At 41.4% G+C, this 18,354-nt stretch overlaps 1 protein-coding gene across 4 annotated transcripts in view; it reads left to right on the top strand.

The window, feature by feature from the left end:
- DDAH1 (dimethylarginine dimethylaminohydrolase 1) overlaps window positions 1-18,354 on the top strand; it is a 284,364-nt gene that overhangs the window by 854 nt on the left and 265,156 nt on the right. The window lies entirely within an intron of this gene.

The raw sequence follows: 18,354 nt of genomic DNA, 5'->3' as shown, positions 1-18,354 counted from the left end.
CCCATTTCTCTCCTCCACGTTTTCTCCGCCCCCATTCCCAGAGGAAGCCAGGATGCTATCCTGGTGGCGGCGGCATGAACTGGGTGGCCGACGCGCGGAGAGGGCGGGCTCCGGCACCCCTGCGGAGGCAGCGGGCAGGGTCCTCACGGCGGGAGGGCGCGGGACACGAGGCATCCAGACGCGCCTGCCCGGCCGCCGCCGCCGCCCCCTGCCGGCCACCCCGCCCGCGCGCCCGCAGTCACCGCGGTTGCCAGGACTCGAGGTTTCCGGCGGCGCGCGGCGCAGGACGTTTCCAGCCCCGGCCCATATTTGGTGAAAGTCTTTCAAGACTCCGTCATCTAGCTTTGGGGGACGGTGGCGGCGGCGGCGGCCCTGCGACCCGGCCGGACAGCCTTGCGGGCGGCGGGGGAGACCCGGGCGGTTGGGCCCTCGGTCCTCACCCCTCTGAGGGCCGAAGTCCGCCCTGCACTGCGTGGGAGGCTGGCGCGGAGGGCGCCACGGCCCGATTGTGTCACTTTTCCCGTCCACCCCACTGTTGACTCGTCCTCCCAGCGGGGCAGCGAGTTGCCGCGATGTGCCAGACTTAGAGGGTGTGCCCGGCGCGGGGGTGTGGGGCTGTGTGTGTGTTGGGGGTGGGGGTCGGAGGATGGCGTTTGCGTGGCCACCGAGCGCATCCGAGAGCGGGAGGTGGAGCCGATTCTAGGGAAAAGCCCCAAAGGGCCTGGATTCCATTATCCCCAGAAGGGACACATGCTAGAGCTGGCTCTGGGTTTCTCCTGGCCTCCCACGACCCCTTCCCCTCTTCCTCCTCGAGAAGTTCCGCGTATGGGGAGCCCTGGATAGGAAACCCTAGCTCTGCCATCAGTAGCCTGTGACCTTAGGGGTACTGCTCATCCTCTCCAGACCTTGCCTGTTTCTCAGTAAACGGGGAAAGGAGGGAGCAAGTAGTAAAGCCAGAGCAGCTCCTTTCAGAGCCAAATCTCATGTCATCCCCTCTAATACTGACAAATTAACACATTATATAGTGTTCACATAGATTGGGCACCTTTTTAAATGCCTCCTATATATTGACTCATAATAACTCTCAAATGCCTCATTGAAGCAGGTCCTCTTGGTAACACCGTTTTCTGTCTAAATGAAGAAATGGAGGGAAGGTAAGTGACTAGCCAAAGGTCACTACCTTGTCGGCAGTGAAACTAGATTTGGACCCAAATCGTAAGGTCTCACAATTAACCACTGTGCTGTACTGCCTACCCTCCATCTCTTACCACAGACATTCAGGCCCATCCCCCTCTCCTGGAAATTTACCTTTATTTAACTCTATCACAGCTTACCCAGATACTCTAGGAGAAATGCATCAGATATAAAAATAGTTGGTAAATTAACTGAAGCTGTGCTAACCCCTGAGACTTGCCTAATGTACTGACTCTTAGGAAGGAGGGAGGAAAGGGGTGTTATAGTCTAAGAGAAAAGTTCTTAATCCAGATACATTTATAGAGTGGTCTTTAAACACCTTGGTGGGCTGGTGGGGAAGATATTTAGGACCTCTGGGGTTCTTTTGATACCTCATAAGCCACATTGTTCAGGCAGTCCCTACTTCTGGAGTAAGGCTTTGGCCTGGTAGGAATTGCATTTGTCACTGAGATAAAGGTTTCAGCATCACTTACTTGATGGTTCATCAGTCTGGGTGTTTGCTGTGCACCCAGTCTGTTTTTGTTGTTGGTTATTTTTGAAACATGGTCTAGTTCTGTCACCCAGGCTAGAGTGCAGTGGCACAATCTAGGTTCACCATAGCCTCAACCTCCTGGGCTCAAGCCATCCACCCACCTCAGCCTCCTACGTAGCTGGGACTACAGGTGCACACACCACACCCAGCTAATTTTTGTATTTTTGTAGAGATGGGGGTCTCCCCATGTTGCTCAGGCTGGTTTTAAACTCCTAGGCTCAAGTGATCCACCTGTCTTGGCCTCCGCAAGTGCTGGGATTGCAGGTGTGAGCCACTGCACCAGGCTCCCAGTCTGTTTTTAACCTGTTTTCTACCCAACTATGTTTATATACATATATAAAACATATATATGTGTGTGTGTGTGTGTGTGTATATATATATATATATATATATAGAGAGAGAGAGAGAGAGAGATGGGGTTTCACCATGTTGGCCAGGCTGGTCTCAAATTTCTGGCCTCAAGTGATCCTTCCACCTCGGCCTCCCAAAATGCTGGGATTAGAGGTATGACCCACAACACCCAGCCTAATTACCCATATATTTGAGGGCAATTTTTTTACCCTTCTCTGAATCCCAGATGTATAGTGCTAAGTACTGGTGACAGTAAAGAGGACTTTAATACTGAAAGTCCCCTGGAAGGCTCTACGGTGTATTGCAGAAGTGGGCACATAAATGCTGTGTGGACACTTCACTGCCTGAGAAGAGTTAGGGGGAACAACTAATCTGAGACTGAAAGGATGAGCAGGAGTTTGATAGTAGGGAAGGACATTTGAGAGGAAGGAAACAGGACCTTGACCAGGCATAACAATCAGTCTGTCACGACTGAGCCATAGGATTCCCTGGTAAACTGGCAAGAGAGGTCAGTTGGGACCATCTGCAAATGGCCTTACGGTCACGACATTGTAACCTTGCAGAGTGAGCCATGTGTGCTTTTTGCCTAGATTTCCTTGTCTATAGGATAATAGGATTCTCCCAGCTAAGAGGACACACACTCAAGTGCTAGCCAGGTACATGCCTCAGAATTAGTGCCAGCTGATAAATGGCCTCAGCCTTGGGAACTGTGGAGACACTGGGACCAACTCTAAGGGGCTGAATGGTTACTAGGTGAAAATGTAGGTTCAATATTTCCCTATTTTCTCGTTTTAAAAAGAGATACCAGAGATCTGGATTTTTTATGAAGTCTTCACAATTTTTAAATGTTGGGAATTAATTACAATGTTAAAATGCCATCTAGGCTACTCCTTGGAAAACCTAACAAGACAATGACTGTTCGTGCCAGTTGTGATCTTCAGATTGAATATCTCTAAGAATCTGTCCTGCTCCAGCACTCTGTAACTCCCAACCACCCATGAAATTGTAGGGAACAGCACTCTGGGCTCCATTTAATTGTAAAGTTAACAAGACTTTCATTTGTTTAAGAATGAGGGCTGCTTCTTAACTCTTCATTGTAGGAATTTATATCCTATTAACAAAATTGGAATTGGTGGCTTTTTACTTTATCCACTCTCCAATCACTACTTTGTCTCCCTCTTTCCTGTCTCCCTGAATTGATCTTGTAAGCAGCTGGCATTGCCTTGGCATTATGATAGAAAACGTTTTTTAGGCCGGGCGCGGTGGCTCAAGCCTGTAATCCCAGCACTTTGGGAGGCCGAGGCGGGTGGATCACGAGGTCAAGAGATCGAGACCATCCGGTCAATATGGTGAAACCCCGTCTCTACTAAAAATACAAAAAATCAGCTGGGCATGGAGGCGCATGCCTGTAATCCCAGCTACTCAGGAGGCTGAGGCAGGAGAATTGCCTGAATCCAGGAGGCGGAGGTTGCGGTGAGCCGAGATCGCGCCATTGCACTCCAGCCTGGGTAACAAGAACAAAACTCCATCTCAAAAAAAAAAAAAAAAAAAAAAAAAAACATTTTTTAGGGCATCCGTATCCCATGGGAACTCTATCTGTTTATTTTCTCCACCTGGCATCTATCCACAGGAAGCCAGCATTCCTAACTCCCTTACCTTACAGAATTTCTTGTTTTGTGATAACGCAGAAACATTTTATTGGAAAGGACTAGAAGGAACCTCTCCCACCACACCCTGCAATCCCTCTTCTAGAGATGATTGAGCAATATGAAATATAATAATTGTAAGTCATTATCAAGTGGGTTGGCTCCAGATTGAGAGAATCGGCAATTAACCTCTGCCTTTCATGTTTTATTTTTGGAGATACCTGTCTCTTAACTGACCACTTAACATCACACATAGCATATCTAGAATTTAGAAAGGATTTGCTCTGGGCACAGTAGATGAGCACGCAGATTCTACAGAGAGATTGAAGTGATTTATTTGGGCCAAATTTTTGCAAGTCCTGGGGATTGAGCTTAAGGGAGTATTAGAACAGTTGGACTTATTATGCAAAATAAGACATATTTACTGCTCAGCATGATGCTGGCACATAGTAAGTGCTTAATAAATTACAATTATTTCTACTGCCAAGTACCACCATTATCTTTACTTTCACTACAATTAACATAGAATGAGCTAGTCTTATTCTCTAGAGAATACTTTCTATTCTTAAGAACTCTAGTTATAAAATCAATAAAATTCTTTGATATATGGTATATAGATGATGTGATTAAAAGAATCCATCCAGCCTGCTATTCTGGCTACACTGAGACACCAGTGACCGTCTGAAAAAACACTCAAACGGCCTTACCTCTCGTGGCATTGGGACTTTGCTTACAGGCCGTGGTGAGTCCTGTGAGGTTTTGCTTTGGTTTCCTCACTTATAAGACGATAGGATTGTACCAGCTCAGGAGTGGTGCGTTCAAGTGCCCCAGGAATCAGAGAGGTAAAAAAATCCCTGAGCATTAGTGCTGGCTGACACTTGGCCTTAGCACTGGGGAGACATAGGTATAGTTGGCACCATCTGTGGGGCCTCGGCTTTGCCTACCATGGGCTAAGTAGTTAGTATACACAATCTCACCTGATGTTTATAAACAACCCTGTAGGGTGAGTATTTTATTTCCATTTAAAAGATTCGGAAAATGAAGCTTTGCTAGATGTCAGAAATCAATACAAGGGCGCAGGGTTGTTAAGGTAGAGAAGAATACCTGTTGCAAAGACCATTCCTTTCAGTGAGAGCATGATATTTGTTCATGAAATCTGCCTTCAAGTTCAGGAACTTGCCTGCAACTTCTTGACTTCTCCTTAACAACTGACTGTGAATCTGTCACTTAAATATTGTTCTAAATGTATCTTTAGCTTGTGTTCTCAGTAACTGGGGCACACAGTTTCTTAATGAGAATCTGGTAATAAACAAGTTAAACAATGGAAAAGGGTTCCCTCCTTAGGGCCCTTGCCTGAGCTTGTTTTTATTTCCTCTGGGAGGAAAAAAGAGAGGTATGTGTCAGAACAGAGGTGGAACTTCTCAGAGATTGAGAGATAAGTCTACTGTAACTTAGTCATTGCCATCAATTTTGTTACCTGAGGCGGGCAGAGCCACCACCTCCCACAGCCTGCGGTTATCCTCACAACAGAGTTACTATTACTAAGCATAGAGCCCTCCGGGCCCCCACCAAGCACACCCTGCGTGTGCCTTACACAAGGCGTCCCTGAGCCTTGAATGATGGTTGTGTTGGGGGTTGCCCAAGGTTATTGCAATAAAGAAAAAGCATAGTGCCAGGTGCTTCTCTGAAATCATTCACCTTTTCTTTTGTAGTTAGGTTTTAGCTTCCAAAAGAAAAAAAAAAAAAACCCTCGTAAGCAGTTCGTTCTAAAAGAACAAAGACAATTTGTATTCCATGCTTAACATTTCCCAGGCTCTGGGAAATGTCTTTCGGATAATTAGGAAGTGTAGACCATATGCTAAAGCATTGCAGACCTGGAAGATAGATGGTTCAGTTCATTCTAATAAACGTGACATTCATGGCATGCTTCATGCTAGGCAACAATGCAAACAGGAATAATATCTGGGCTTTGTTTTGTGGCTCTAGCTGCCTAGAGGAGACCCAGATGCTTAAACAGATAATACAATACTATGGATTAAAGCTCCAGAAGCAGTGCAGCTTTGGGAGTAGAGACAAGGGATGTCCAACTCTGGGTCTCACCCTTTAAAGATGTGAGATCTTGTTAGTGTATATATTTTTATGGATGAAAGGGATTGGGCGCAGTTATTCCCTAACATACACGTTCCCTTTGAAGCTGGGGACTGCCAGGAATGTGGATATTCCCAAGATATTAGAAAACATCTAAAAGTGAGAAGTGAGAACTTTCAGGTGAGCCTCTTAAAATGCATTGATTACAGATGAGACCAACCCTTTGGGTGCTATTGAAAATTCTCATCACTATAGATCCTTCTTTCGGGCGGCGGGGGCGGGAAAGAAGGGGAAGTGGCATTTACAGGGCACCTGCCATGGGCCGAATGCCTTACAGGTTCATGTTCAGGAGAGCCCTCTGAGACGAACTTTTTTTTTTTTTTTTTTTTTTTGAGACGGAGTTTTGCTCTTCTTACCCAGGCTGGAGTGCAATGGCGCGATCTCGGCTCACCACAACCTCCGCCTCCTGGGTTCAGGCAATTCTCCTGCCTCAGCCTCCTGAGTAGCTGGGATTACAGGCACGCGCCACCATGCCCAGCTAATTTTTTTTTTTTTTTTTTTTTTTTTTTTGTATTTTTAGTAGAGACGGGGTTTCACCATGTTGACCAGGATGGTCTCAATCTCTTGACCTCGTGATCCACCCACCTCAGCCTCCCAAAGTGCCGAGATTACAGGCTTGAGCCACCGCGCCCGGTGAGACGAACTTTTTGACATCTTTCTAAGCTTAGGGAATGAAGGCTCCGAGAAGTTAAGCAGCTTGCCCAGGATCAAACAGTTAGAATGTGACCAAACAAGGATTCTAACCTAGGCCTGCCTGAGGCTCCAAGTTCTGTCCCCTTTCTACATTTCAGCTACACAGTCCTGACTCCTTGAATTTTCACTCCCTTATGAGTGTTTGCTCTTTTTCTCTTTTCTTTTATTGTTACCTCCACTTTGCCCTTACAGAGCCAGCCCTTTACACTTTCCTTAGCACTTTCAGATGCACTGATTTGAAGTATTTGAGCCACTGGTAATTCTAGCTTTTAAAAGGAGATGCAGATTAAAGTGAATGGGATCACTGCCATCATGTGGACACTCTCATCAGCATCATTATGGTCAGAGAACAGGTGTGGTGATAGCCTGCACTTATCTTTGATTCTTTGGTAGGCACTGTGTAGGATGATTTAGACATATGGGATCTCTGTTTTCCAGGGACAGATGACAGATTCCAGAGGATGTGGTGTAGCATAATTAAAAATAACTAACAAAGTATGATTTTCATATTTTGTGTTTGCAAAATGGATGAGAGGTGCCACAGGCAGTCTGAGGCTGCACTAGAGTACAATTCTGTAACCTGGAAAACTTCTTTGAGAAAGAAGTTAGATGACTATATGAAGAAGGTATTAGACAAGTGCACTGTGATGTGTGTGTGTGTGTGTGTGTGTGTGTGTGTGAGACAGTGTGTGTGTTGGAGGGGGGGAGGTTAAGGATTGGAGATGTGGAATAAGCAAAGGAGAGAAGTCTCAGAAACAAAAATAGAAAGTATCAGGCATTAGGAGAAAAAAGGCTGAACTCTTTGTAGAGGCTTTGAGGCCACGTGGTAGGAAGAAAGAATGCCAGGGTCAGAGGGTACACTTGCAATGCTGCGACTTAGTTTAACCGCCTGATCTCATGGGTCCTCAGTCTTATTGGTAGTAAAACAGAAACAATATCTCACAGAATTATTGAGAGAATTGAATAAAGTCTTGTTTCAGCTCTCCAGAAACTGAGATGTGCCCTGCAAATGTTTGTGATCAGCATCAGCTTGGTTTAAATCTGAAGCTCCTGGAAAGCCTTTGGCAGGGGAGGGTCACATTCCATGGTGAATAGAGAAAGTCAGCAGTCACTGTGAGCACGAGGTGTGGCAAGTGATGAGGAAGAACTGACTTAGCAAGACTAGGTTGTGGAAATCAAGAGAAGCTGAAGAGCAGCCGTGAATTAGGACTTTCTCACGGATTCACTTCTTGTTACCACCACTAATTCAGACTCTTTCCACCTTTATTTCCTCTGACCTTTCTGTTCATTGCTCTGCTATTTTGAATAGAGGAGAAGTCCTTGAGTCCCAGTTCAGGAAAAGTAACCAGAAAGGGCCAGCTTTCATAGCTGGGTCATCCTGCAAGTGCTTTTTCCAAGAGCTGCAACCCTGAAAGCCGAGGTCAGAGAAAGAGGTAGAAGATGAAGATGGGGTTGGAAACACACTCAGGGAAAACTTCTGAAGTGGCAGAAAGTGAGAATTGAGACAATTTCTGCCCTAAAGCACCTCTCCAGCTATTAGTCATTAACCCACCTGGAACCAAGTGCAGTTAATTTAGCACCATGTTGGAAAGCTTAGAACATGAACCACATCTGGGCCCGGGCGCAGTGGCTCATGCCGGTAATCCCAGCACTTTGGGAGGCCGAGGCGAGTGGATTGCCTGAGCTCAGGAGTTTGAGACCAGCCTGGACAACAGGGTGAAAGTCTGATCCCAAAATACAAAAAATTAGTCGGGCATGCTGGTGTGCACCTGTAGTCCTGGCTGCTTGGGAGGCTGAGGCAGGAGAATCGCTTGAACCCTGGAGGAGGAGGTTGCAGTGAGCCAAGACTGCACCACTGCACTCCAGCCTGTGTGACAGAGCAAGACTCCATCTCCAAAAATATAATAATAATAATTTTAAAAAGAACATGAACCCCATCCTAGGGCCACATTTTGATCCTTTGTCAAGGCCTCTCTTTTGGAACACAATTTGGTGTCAGTACACAGGAACTAAGAAGTGTGCTTAGTTGTGAATCATCAGCAGTCTGCTTTCTTGTAGAACATCATGGGAAAAGGATGGGCAGACTGCTTCATATAAAACCTGGACCCACTCAAACTCTCACTGAAGGCCAGAAACAAAACAAATCCACTTTAAAAAAATGTTTTAAAAATCCAGTTGATCCACGTGCAGTGGCTCATGCCTGTAATCCCAGCACTTTGGGATGCTGAGGCAAACAGATCACAAGGTCAGGAGTTCAAGACCAACCTGGCCAATATGGTGAAATTTTGTCTCTACTAAAAATACAAAAATTAGCCAGGCATGGTGACACATGCCTGTAGTCGAGTAGCTTCTCAGGAGGCTGAAGCAGAAGAATCACTTGAACCTGGGAGGCGGAGGTTGCAGTAAGCCAAGATTGTGCCACCACACTCCAGCCTGGGTGGCAGAGCGAGACTCTGTCTCAAAAAAAAAAAAGTATCTAATTGAACTCTTGAGACTTCCAGTGCTTCCTCCATAAAGCTCGGAAGGGCAAGCTATGTTTTTCTCTGCTTGGATATAATTTTTTATGATTTGGACATAGTATCAGCAAAGACTTGAGGATCCTTTAATAAGGATCCTTTAATTATGAACTCTCATTCATAGGGAGTTGCATATTTTTATTTTAAATGTCTTTGTGCTTCCCTTTGGTAAGCAATCTAGGTTTCCTAGTGTGCATAACCTTTTGGATAAACTCGTGTTTTGTGTTTTCTGGTGTTCTAATGATAGCTAGTGGATATGTGAATTATATTCTTGGCCTTACTTGAAACAGTGCAAGGTTTCTGTTGTATAATGTTGAAGGTGAGCCTGATTATTTGAAGCCCTTCCTTAGGCAGTGGGCCACAGTGGATAAGAAGGGAGAGCATATTGGGTAAAAAGACAGTACTCCAGGATTCCATTACATTTAGTGGCATTTTGTGGTATTGTTTTATTTGATTCCACTATTGTTCATGATGTATCATCTGTCTTTATTTCCTTTCCTTTGTTTGCTTTGGGTTTCATTCGCTCTTATTTTTCTAGTTTCTTAATATGGAAGCTGAGGTCACCAGTTGAAAACATTTTCTATTATAATCACTTAATGCTATAAATTTCCCTCTACTCCTGTTTCAGCTGTGTCCCACAAATTTTGATATGTTATGTTTTTATTTTCAATCTGTTTAAAAGACTTTCTAATTTCCTTTTTGATTTCTTTCTTTTTGACTCAGGTTTTTTAGAAGTGTGCTATTTAGGATATTTGGATCTTTTCCAGGTATGATTCTGTTATTTTTTTCTAGCTTAATTTTATTGTGGTCAGAAAACAAACGCGTATGACCTGAATTCTTTCATACTTTTTGAAACTGGTTTTATAGCCCAGAATATAGTCCATCTTGAAAAAAATGTCTATTCTGCTATTGTGGGTGGAGTGATCCATACATGTTAGGCAAAATTGCTTCATAGTGTTGATTTTTTTGTCGACTTATTCTTTGGATAATTGAGAGAGGAGTGTTGAAATCTCCAACTAAATTATGAATTTGTCTATTTTCCCTTTTAGTTCTATTAGATTTTGCTTGATGTTTTTTTGAACTTCTCTTGTTAAACAGATAAACATTTAGAACTGTCATATCCTCTGGATAAATTGACTCATCTGTAATTATGAAGTAACTCTTTCATTTCATAATTAGTCTGTTTTAATGCTGCTAATAAAGACATACCTGAGACTGGGCAATTTACAAAAGAAAGAAGTTTATTGGGCTTACAGCTCCACATGGCTGGGGAAACCTCACAATCATGGTGGAAGGCAAAAAGGAGCAAGTCACATCTTACATAGATGGCAGCAGGCAAAAAGAGACCTTGTGCAAAGAAACTCCCATTTTAAAAACCATCAGATCTTGTTAGACCCATTCACTATCACGAGAACAGCAGGGGAAAAACCTGCCCCCATGATTCAGTCATCTCCCACCAGGTCCCTCCCACAACATGGGGAAATTATGGAAGCTACAAAATGAAATTTGGATGGGGACACAAAGCCAAACCATATCAGTGATGCTTAATTTTATGCATTGAATTTGATGGCCACAGGGCCCCAGATGTTTGGTCCAACATTCTGAATGGATCTGTGTGGGTGTCTGGATGAGGTTAGCATTTGAATCAGTAGACTGAGTAAAGCAGACAGCCTTCTCCAATGTGGGTGGGCCTCATCCAATCAGCTGAAGGCCTGATAGAACTGACAAGAGTCAAGACTGACTCTTGTGTATGAGGTAATTCTTCCTGCCTAACTACCTTTGAACTGGTATGTGAGGTTTTTTTCTGCCTTCAGACTCAATCTGACATATTGATTCTTCCTGGGTCTCAAGCCTGCTGGTTTTTGGACTGGAACTACACCATCAGCTCTCCTAGGTCCTCAGCATGCCAACTGCAGATCTTGGGGCTTATCAGCTTCCATACTCACATGAGCCAATTCCTTATAATAAATCTCTCTCCACATACACATGTGTACACACATGCACACACATGTACACACACATACATACACACATATATACACATACATACATACATACATTTTTCTGGTTCTGTTTTTTTGGAGAACCATATCTAATCTAATACAACTTCTTTATCCCTAGTAATATTCTTTGTTCTGAAATCCAATCCTTATTCTAGTTTTCTTTTGATTACTATTTACATGCTATTTGAAAAATCACTTTGCTTTTAACCTACTTGTGTCTTTATATTTAAATTAGGTTTCTTATAATTTGGTGTTGCCTTCCTACTCATTGTGAACATTCTCTACTCCCTTCCTCTCTCTCTCTCTCTCTCTCTCGCTTGCTCGCTTTCTTTCTTATAGGGTCTCACTCTGTCACCCAGGCTGGAGCGCAGTGGCACGATCTTGGCTCCCTGCAACCTTCACCACCCAGGCTCAAACCATCCTCCCATGTCAGTCTCCTGAGTAGCTGGGACTACAGGTGTATGCCACCATGCCCAGATAATTTTTTGTGGAAATGAGCTCTCACTATATTGCACAGACTAAATTTCTGGGCTAGAGCAATCCACCCACCTTGACCTCCCAAAGTGCTAGGATTACAGGCATGTGCCACCTCACCTGACCCATACTCTACTTTTTAATAATGTCTACCTTTTCTTCCTTTTGGGGATTTAATTGTTTTATTATTCTGTTTTATTTCCTTTATTGGCTTATGAACTATAACTGTTTGTTGTTCCATTTTACTGGTTGCTTTAGAATCTATAGTTCACATTTTAAATTTATAACTTACCTTCAAATGATATTATACTGTTTCACATATAGTATAAGAACCTTACAATAGTGTGCTTCTATTTCTCATTTTTCTGCCTTTGTGTAATTTTTGCCATACATTTTATTTCTGCATATGCTATAAAGCCCATAAGCCCATGATACAGTGTTAATATTTTGGCTTTTTGGATTTCTTTTTTTGAGACTGAGTCTCACTCTGTTGCCCAGGCTAGAGTGTAATGGTGTGACCTCAGCTCACTGCAACTTCTGCCTGCTGGGTTCAAGCAATTCTCCTGCCTCAACCTCCTGAGTAGCTGGGGTAACAGGCATGTGCCACCTCGCCTGGCTAATTTTTGTATTTTTAGTAGAGAAAGGGTTTCGCCATGTTTGCCAAGCTGGTCTCAAACTCCTGACCTCAAGTGATCCACCCTCCTTGGCCTCCCAAAGTGCTGGGATTACAGGTGTCAGCCACTACACCTGGCCAATATTTTGGCCTTAAACATCCAGTTATCTTTAGAAAGATATACAAAATGGGACAAAAGTCCTTTATATTTACCCACATATTTACCGTTTCTGGTGCTCCTTATTCCTTTGTTTAGGCATTATTTTTGCTTCTGCCCGAAGCATTTATTTTAATGTTTCTTGAGCAGGTGTGCTGGTGATGAATTCTTTTATTTTACATATCTGAAAAAGTTTTTATTTCATTTTCTTTTTTTCAACTTTTTATTTTGAAATAATACAGGCTCATAGGAAGTCACAAAAATAGTTAATAGAGTCAATCTCATGAGCCCTTCACCCAGCTTCCTTCAAGAGTAGCATCTTATCACTAGTACAATATCAAACCAGGAAATCAACATGAGTGAAATACTGTTAACTAGACTACAGACTTTAATAAGTTTTTAACCAGTTGTTTTATGCACTCATTTGTATATGCACCTTAATTTTTGGAAGATAGTTTTACTGGATACTGACTTCTAGGTTGGCAGTGTTTTCTCTCATTGCTTTGTAACTCTGCTGCTTCTGGCTTATGTTATTACTGATTAGAAGTCAGCTGACATTCAAAAATTTGTTCTTCTCTATGCAATGTGTCTTTTTCTTTCTTTTTTTTTTTTTTTTTTTTTTTTTTTTGTATTTTTAGTAGAGACAGGGTTTCACTGTGTTGGCCAGGTTGATCTCTAACTTCTGACCTCATGATCCGCCCACCTTGGCCTTCTAAAGTGCTGGGATTACAGGTGTGAGCCACCATGCCTGGCCACAATGTATCTTTTCTGTGGCTGCTTTTAAGAATTTTCTCTTTATTATTATTAATATTATTATTATTATTGTTATTTTGAGACATAGTCTTGTTCTGTTGCCCAGGGTGGAGTGCAGTGGCACAATCTTGGCTCACTGCAGCCTCTGCTCACTGCAACCTCCACCTCCTGGCTCAAGCAATTCTCGTGCCTCAGCCTCCTGAGTAGCAGGCATTACAGGCGCCCACCACCACATCTTTCTGATTTGTTTGTATTTTTAGTAGATACGGGGTTTCTCCCATGGTGTTTCACCAGGTTTCAAAATCCTGACCTCAAGCAATCTGCCTGCCTTGGCCTCCCAAAGTGCTAGGATTACAGGCATGAACCACTATACCCAGGTTTATTACCATTTTAAAGCAATTTGTGATGTGCCTTGGTGTATTTTCTTCATGTTTCTTACACTTGGTGTTCTTGAATCTATGAGTTTAAATTTTTCATAAAATTTAAACAAAAATTTCAGCTATTATTTTTTCAAATGTGTCATTTTTTTCAAATGTAACCCTCTCTTCACTTCAGACTCCAATTACATATATATTAGGTCATTCGAAGTTTTCACCAGCTCTTTGGAACTCGCTTTGTTTTTTACTCTTAGTCTTCTCTTTTTCCCTGTTTTTCATTATGAAAGATTTCTTTCTTTTTTTTTTTTTAGGAGGCAGAGTTTCGCTGTTGTTACCCAGGCTGGAGTGCAATGGCACGATCTCGGCTCACCGCAACCTCCGCCTCCTGGGTTCAGGCAATTCTCCTGCCTCAGCCTCCTGAGTAGCTAGGATTACAGGCATGCGCCACCATGCCCAGCTAATGTTTTGTACTTTTAGTAGAGATGGGGTTTCACCATGCTGACCAGGATGGTCTCAATCTCTTGACCTCGTGATCCACCTGCCTCGGCTTCCCAAAGTGCTGGGATTACAGGCTTGAGCCACCGTGCCCAGCCCATTGTGAAAGATTTCTAATGCTATATCTCAAGTTCATTAATCTTTTATAGGAGATATGTAATCTGCTATTAATTATATTTATTGTATACCTTTTTTATCTCAGATATTGTAGTTTTAACTCTAGAAGCTTGACTTGGGTCTTTTAAAATATCTTCCATGTTGCTACTTAGCATGCTTAATCTTTTCGTGACCTTTTTCAATATATGGAGATAGTTAAAATAGTAACTCTTAATCTCCTTATCTGCTAATTCTATCATGTGTGTAATTTCTGAGTCTGTTTATATCGATTAATTTTTCTCCTAATTGTAGATCATATTTTTTCTTCTTATTTGCATGCCTGGTAAGTTTTGAGTGGGTGTCATACATTGTGAATTCTACCTTGTTGGGTGCTAGATATTATATTCCTTAAAATATTCTTGGATTTTGTTTTGGAACACAGTTACCTGGAATAATGCTTTCAAATCTTACTTTTAAGGTTTGTAGAGACCAGAATGGCACCTAGTTTTGGGCTAATTTGTCCCCAAGACTGAGACAAAATCCCATTTGATACCCCATATTTGTGGAGTTTTCCACTCTGGCTGCTGGGAACACAAAACATTCCCAGCTCTTTGTATATCACAAGAATAGTTTTTTTCTGCTCCTTTTAGGCAGTTCTTTCCCCAGCCTGGGATAATTTCTTCTTCTGAATGTACTGAACAGAACTTAGCTGAAGACATGAGGGATCCCTGGAGCTCTCTTTGTGTAGCTGTTTCCTGTCCAGCACTCTGCCCATTATCTCTAGATGTACTCTCTTCACCAAACACCTAGTTCTCATCAACTCAGGAAGACTGCTAGACTGCCTGGGTTCCCCCTGCCTGTGCCACAGCCTAGATCTGCTTTTCAAGCCGTAACCTGGGTGATTGTAGGACTTGTCTCATTTCCCCACTCTGAGCAGTCACTATGCTGTGCCGTTTGATGTCCTATGTCTGAAAAATGTTGTTTTATATAATTTGTCCAGTTTTATTATTTGTTTCAGGCAGGAAAATCATTGTTTCTCTATTTTGGCTTGAAACTAGAAGTCCTGCCATTGGAATTTTGCTGAAGAAACTGTATTAGATCCCAAGGGCCACTGTACCAAAGTACTGTAAACTAGGTGGTTTAAAATAACAGAAATGTATTCTTTCACAGTTCTGGAGGCTGGGAGTCTGAAATCAAGGTGTTGGCAGGGCCATGCTATCTTCAATGGTTATAGAAAAGAAATCTTTCTTCTAGCTTCTGGTGGCTCCAAGCAGTTCTCGGCATTCCTTGGTTTGTGTATGCGTCACTCCAATATCTGCTTCCATCTTTCCATAGCTTTCTCTTCCATGTGCCTGTGTCTCTGTGATCAAATTTCCTCTTTTTATGGAAGGGCACCAGTCACTGAATTAGCTCCATCCCAATTCAGTATAACCTCATCTTATCTTAGTTATATCTGTAAACAGCCTATTTCCAAATAAGGCCACATTGCCAGGTACTAGGCATTAGGATTTCAACACCTCTTTCTCGGGGACACAACTCAACCCATAACAGAAAGTTTTATTCTTCTTTTTGATTAAATCATATTTAAAGAGAACAAATGTGATTGGTCTTTGTGGTAAACTATTAAAAATGCCCTGCATTATTAATCTTTAAATAGCCTCAAGTATTTGTGATAGTCATAATAATTTCTAAATCAACTTCATATCTATCTTTTGTTGAATGTGATTTGTTAATACAGTGAGATTGTTGCATTAAAATTTCTTATATTTTCTGTTTTTTCTTTTTTTTTTTTAATACCATTGCACAGTTTTTGGCCTTTTGTTCTATCTTGGACCTTAAGGATTATTAGGGATTAGAAGGGGTTCAAACTTGAAATTGTGAAAATTAGCTGCTGTGATGCTATATTAAAAGTAGCTTCTTGCCTAAGAATAAAAATGTATAGTAAATTATGGCTTTATTATTTGGAGAGATTAAAAGCACTTCTGTCAAATAGGCTGACCCTTGATGCCATTTACAAATTCTTCTTAGAAAAAAAAGCTGCAAAGGAATCATTCACCTCCTAATCCAACATCCAATGAAGTTTAGTTTCATGAGCTAATATCATCAATGACAGAAGCATGATAAAAATTAGAACAGTAACCATAAAAGTCTACATTCTAAGTTGACCCTCCTTTGGGTGACAGTGTTTAGTAATGCCCCTGGATTCACTGGCTTTCTGCAGTGGCAGGCAGCTCTCTGATCTCCATCACTACACGTAACATGTTGTACCATTTTAATTGTGACTTTAATTTTCATTGTAAACATGATCTTAGTTTTAAATGTAAGTTTCTCCCCAATAAGAACCTTGAGAGAATATCTTGGTACTTAACATAATGCAATATGTTAGATTCTTAATATCTGCACAAGAAATGACAGTAGGAAGTGAGGGAGGAGAGAACAAATGAGTGAATGCGGCCCAGAGAAATTTGCCATCATGTCTGTGGCCACACAACCAGTTAGTAATAGGGTAGAACTAAAGTAGCTCTTCTATTAGGTTGGTGCGATTACTTTTGTACCTACCTACTCTGTAGGTAATTAATCTTTTTTTCTCGGGCTGCTTTTGATATTTCCTCCTTATCACTGCCTGTCAATGATTTGTCTTGATGTCATTCATTTTTATCCTGTGTGGGATACCCTGCAATTATTTTTACACCAACCTAATAGTTCCCAAATAGTTTTTTCTTTTTACAACATCTGTATTTATTATCTCTTTGAATCTCAGTTCTCTAGTTGTAGTATACTAATTTTTATAAATTATAGTTAACACTCTTTACGGTACTTGCTATTTTCCTGGTATGTTTTTAAGTTATTTCAATGTATTAATTCATTGGATCCTGATAACTCTATGAGGCAGGTACTATTTTCCCTACATTACAGGAAACTATAATAAAGATATTAAGTAACATACTCACAGTAAAATGTCTGGTAAATGGTCAAGCTGAGATTGGAACTCAGATAGTCAAACACTAAGAGTCTATCTGTAAAGCTCTATGATATGCTCCCAGAAATGGAATGACCTTATCTTTTTGTTAAAATTGTATGAGGAAAAGTAAACAAATATTTAATGATGTAGAATAATATAATAGAATATAGATTTTATTACACAAAGAACATACGTTTTTTAAATTTCAGTTAATTTTGTGTTAAAGATGCTCATTAATTTACTTTCCATCAAAAAATGTTGAATCAATAGGAAAAAAAATCCTTAATGTTAATACACTCATATTAGTTAGAAACAAATTAAAGATATTGTTTAGGTAACACACACTTTTTCAAAATAGGTTGACAGCTTTCTTATAAGCAATAATCAGTTCAGTTAGAATTGATATTTCATTTCTCCAAAGGATTTAAGCCTTATTCTTTTTATCATTTTTTATACAGTTCCAATGTAAAAATCATTCTAATGCTACTTATTTTTTTAATTGATTGCTTTGGGGTTTGCAACATGCATTGTTAATCTTATTGGTCTTTCTTCAAATAGTACTAGACTACTTTATATATGATGTAGAACCTTCCAATAATATATTTTCATTTCCCCCTAAGATTCTTTGGGCGACTGCATTATACGTTACACTTCTACGTATGTTACAAACTCCATACTTCATTGTAAATATTTTTGCTTCAGTCAATTAACTTAAAAGAAATTTTAAAATTAAAAGAAAAGTATTTCATATTTACTCACATATTTATCATTTCTGACATTCATTATTCCTTTATATAGATCGAAATTTCTCTCATGATTTTTCTTTTACTAGAGGAGCTTCCTTGAATATTTCTTTTATTTTCCATTTATTTTTAAATTGCATTTTAGGTTTTGGGGTACATGTGAAGAACATGCAAGATTGTTGCATAGATACACACATGACAGTGTGATTTGCTGCCTTCCTCCCCATCACCTATATCTGGCATTTCTCCCCATGTTCTCTCTCCCCAACTCCCCACCCCCCCGTCTCTCCCTTGTTTCCCTCTAACAAACCCCAGTGTGTGATGCTCCCCTCCCCGTGTCCATGTGTTCTCATTGTTCAACACCCGCCTATGAGTGAGAACATTCAGTGTTTGATTTTCTGTTCTTGTGTCAGTTTGCTGAGAATGATGGTTTCCAGCTTCATCTATGTCCCTACAAAGGACACAAACTCACTATTTTTTACGGCTGCGTAGTATTCCATGGTGTATATGTGCCACATTTTCCCTGTCCAGTCTATCATTGATGGGCATTTGGGTTAGTTCCAGGTCTTTGCTATTGTAAACAGTGCCGCAATGAACATTC

Source organism: Saimiri boliviensis, chromosome 11, assembly GCF_048565385.1.
Source record: "Saimiri boliviensis isolate mSaiBol1 chromosome 11, mSaiBol1.pri, whole genome shotgun sequence".
Lineage (NCBI taxonomy): Eukaryota > Metazoa > Chordata > Mammalia > Primates > Cebidae > Saimiri > Saimiri boliviensis.
The sequence above is the reverse complement of the archived record's forward strand: the minus strand, read 5'-3'. Positions and strand labels throughout refer to the sequence as shown.